Raw genomic sequence first — 4,125 nt, 5'->3', positions numbered from 1 at the left:
ACGCTCATCCTACAAAGTCCCATCGCAAGGAATAAACACAAACAAATAGACACAACGAGATCATTATTATGGGAACCTCATTTGCCAGTAAAAATATGATAATTGGTTTTTTACCCTTCTATCTGGCAACAAAACTGACACCTTTTTACAAGGAGTCACGTTTGCATAGACCGCAATACCTACAGTCATAATACAAACAAAAGAACATAACTCTGATAATGTGCACTATCCTTGAAGTTGATTGGTCCACACCCGAGACAGCTTTCCTTAGAGCCTAGTCTCACATGCGTTGGACCAGATGACGCCAAAAGGCGCACAACTAAAAGACAATGCACCATCAGAGTATGAGAGATCGGGGCAAGCATCTACACTATGGGAACCTCATTTGCCAGTAAAAATATGATAATTGGGTTTTTACCCTTCTATCTGGCAGATATTGGTCGCGAAAGCCCTGCGTACTAAACCGTGACGTAGTTGTTGTTCAATCTTGATTTGAAGCTTTCGTGACTACATACTCTTTGGTTCTTTCGGTAAAGTCACGTAGGTAGAAAAAACAATAAAAGAAAACACGACTGCCATCCACCTGAAGGCGGCTGGTTGTGTTGCGACCGAAACGTCGTGTTTTCTTTGATTATTTTTTCTATCTACGTGACTTTACCGAAAGAACCAGAGAGTATGTAGTTGTTATTGTTGTTGTCTCTGCATCTGTACGGATGAAGAAAATCGTGCCAAATTCCGCACAGGGAGGTGAGAATCGAACCCAGGTCCCCTTTCTCGCTTGCGAGTGCTACGCGAGGGGGAGGGTGGGTGGTGAGGCATGTGGTTTATGGGTTAATGCCAGTTCCACTGTGGGCGGAGGAAACCCACTGCGGAACACGGCACGTATTTCTAAATTATTTGTTTTTCTCCGCACGCAATGAAGCCCTCTACTCTACCCAGTGTCTACAGGGTGGTGCCAAAAGTCAGGACACGTAGGGTTGTTATTACACAGAGTGGCCCAAAAGTACGGTGCGAAGGAAGTTCAACGCACATTTGTACGTACGAACATTTGTTTAACATTCGTGAAATAACCCTTCATGATTTATTAAAACAAAAGTGGCCACCAGCGTAAATTAAGTGAATTGCTGAAATGCAAAGGTGGACCCTCCCTCCCTCCACTCCCCTCCCTCCACTCCCCTCCCTCCCTCCATTCCCCTCCCTCCCATCCCTTCCCCTCCCTCCACTCTCCTCCCTCCCCTCCCCACCCCGACCTCCCTCCCTTCCTCCCACCCCCTCCTTCCATCCACAACCTAGTCCAGAGATTATAGCTCCAGCTAATAACGGACTCAGCACAAACTCCACGGACTCAAAAGTGGCCAGCAACGCGTGCGAGCGACCCCCCCTCCCTGCCCACCGCGTAGTTCCTCACCGATCGTTCAACGGAACGAACGTATGAAGACTTTTGGCGAATTTATAATTCTCAATCCCTATGCACACCGAAATATATACAGGTGTGTGTGTGTACATGTATACGCGCATACATGTGCCGTGCCGGCTTTTATAGGCGCTGTTAGCCGCTAACGGCACTTACCCCCAACAGCCTGTCGTGGCTATACGGGGGATCTTTATCTTTGTTACGTGTGGGGAGCAGTTGGTGAGGCTAGAGATCCGAGTTCGACTCCCGCTCACTGCCACCACCACCACCGCCACCACCACCACCACCGCCACCACCGCCACCACCGCCACCACGACCACCGCCACCACCTCCACTACCACTGCCACCACCGCCACCACTATCACCACCACCACCACCGCCACCACTACCACCGCCACCACCTCCACTACCACTGCCACCACCACCACCGCCACCATTATCACCACTACCACCACCGCCACTGCTCAGCGTGACCACTGTGATTTTCACCGTCGAGTGCCAGAGGCAGACGTTGACCCGAAATCCGAAGACGACCCCCAACGCAGCGAACGTGAAGGAGGTCCCCGAGACCCGGACGGCCTCGACGATGGCCCCCAGGACACAGCGGCGACAGCGACGGTGGTGGCGGCGCTGGTCCACGCAGCTTGCGTGTGCGGCGGCGGTCGTCATCTCCGTGACGCTGATCGCGCGCCTCGCCGCTCGCCCCGGGTGTCCGTCGTTGCCGGAGGGCGCGGAGACGGAACGTCCGGAGGCCCTCGGGGAGGAGGAAGATGGCCTCCTGGGGGCGGGGGAGGAGGAAGGTCGACCCGAGGGAGGCCGACCCGGCCGCGGGCGATTTCGCGTCGATTGCCCTGCGATCGTCGCAGGCGACGCCTCGGCGGTGGAAAGCGCCGCCCTCCTCGTCCGGACGGTGGAGTTCAAGAGATGGCTGAGGCCCCTCGACGAGGGCGGCCTGCTGAATGCGACGCGTGACTGCGCCGCCTTTAGGCGCACGCGGCGCTACGCGGCCGCCCCTCTGAGCTGCGAGGAGGCGGCCTTCCCCGTCGCCTACGCCATCGCCGCCCACCACCGCATGGACATGTTGGAGAGGTTGCTGCGTGCCGTCTACGTGCCGCAGAACCTCTACTGCCTCCACGTGGACGCCAAGTCCCCCCGCGCCTACCTGGAGGCGGTGCGCGCCCTCGCCGCCTGCTTCCCCAACGTGTTCGTGGCCCGCCGGCTGGAGACGGTGGTCTACGCCTCGTGGTCGCGTGTGCAGGCCGACCTCAACTGCATGCGCGAGCTGGTGGAGCGGGCCGACGAGTACCCCTGGAGGTACTTCATCAACCTCTGCGGCCTCGACTTCCCCATCAAGACCAACCTGGAGATCGTGCGGGCGCTGCGCGGGCTGCACGGCGCCAACAGCTTGGAGTCGATGAAGACCCCGGGCTACAAGAGGCGTCGTTGGGAGTATCACTACGAGGTCGTGGACGGCCTAGTGAAAATCACAGACGTCAAGAAGTCCCCCCCGCCCATCCTCTCGCCAATGTTCGTGGGCAGCGCCTACATGGTGGTGACGCGTGCCTTCGTGGAGCACGTGCTGAGCGACCCGGCGGCCCGGGCCTTCGCCGAGTGGTCGAGGGACACCTACAGCCCCGATGAGCACCTGTGGGCGACGCTCCAGCGGATGCCCGGGGTTCCCGGCTCCACGCCCGCGCACACCAAGTACCACGTGGAGGACGTGCAGGCCCTGGCGCGCCTGGTCAGGTGGTCTTACTTGGAGGGGGACGGCCGCGGTGGCGGGGGGGAGGAGGCGGCTTACCCTCGCTGTAGGGGCCCCCACGTCCGCGCCGTTTGCGTCAACACCGTGGGCGACCTGGCCTGGGTGCTGCGGCAGCGTCACCTGTTCGTCAACAAGGTTGACTCGGCCGTCGACCCCGTGGCCGTCCACTGCCTGGAGCGACACCTGAGACGCAGAGGTGGCTGATGCCCAGGCCGCGCATCCGCCCCCTCTCCCCACCCCGGAACTAAACTGGTGGGTGGGTGGGCCGGAGGTGGTGGTCGACCAGGGGCAGCAGTCCGTGTGCATTTATTTGCGGTGAGTGGGTGGGTGAGTGAGTGGGTGAGTGGTTGGGTGAGTGAATGAATAGGTCAGTGAGTGGGTGGGTGGGTGAGTGAGTGGTTGGGTGAGTGAGTGAATAGGTCAGTGAGTGGGTGGGTGGTGGGTGAGTGAGTGGTTGGGTGAGTGAGTGGGTGGGTGAATGAATTAAAGGGTCAGTGAGTGGGTAAGTGAGGGACCGTGTGAGTAGGTAAGTGAGTAGGTGGTTAAGTGGGTGGGTGAGGGAATGGGTGAATACGTGAGTGAGTGGGTGAGTGAGTAGGTTAGTGAGTGGGTGAGTGAATGCATGAATGAGTCAGTGAGTGGGTGAGTGACGGAGTAGGTGAGTGGGTAAGTGGGTGGGTCAGTGAGTGGGTCAGAGGGTGAGTGAATGCGAATATGGGTGAGTGAGTAGGTGAGTGAGTGGGTGAGTAAATGAATGGGTCAGTGAGTGGGTGAGTGAGCAAGTGGGTGAGTAGGTGATTGAGTGGGTGAGAGAGTGAGTGTGTGATGGGTGGGTGGGTGAGCGAGTGGGTTTGTGAGCGAGTGGGTGAGTGAGTGGGTGAGTAGGTGATTGATTGGGTGAGAGTGAGTGAGCAGCTGTCCCTGTGCATTAGTCTGCTATGGGTGGGTC

At 58.0% G+C, this 4,125-nt stretch overlaps 1 pseudogene; it reads left to right on the top strand.

The window, feature by feature from the left end:
* The first annotated feature begins 2,184 nt into the window (after positions 1-2,184).
* LOC133360686 (beta-1,3-galactosyl-O-glycosyl-glycoprotein beta-1,6-N-acetylglucosaminyltransferase-like) lies at positions 2,185-3,380 on the top strand (annotated as a pseudogene).
* The last annotated feature ends 745 nt before the right edge of the window (positions 3,381-4,125 follow it).

The sequence above is a fragment of the Lethenteron reissneri genome, chromosome 69, assembly GCF_015708825.2.
Source record: "Lethenteron reissneri isolate LAM-NWPU_2019-01 chromosome 69, ASM1570882v1, whole genome shotgun sequence".
In the NCBI taxonomy this organism is placed as follows: domain Eukaryota; kingdom Metazoa; phylum Chordata; class Hyperoartia; order Petromyzontiformes; family Petromyzontidae; genus Lethenteron; species Lethenteron reissneri.
This window is presented reverse-complemented; position numbering and strand designations above follow the sequence as displayed.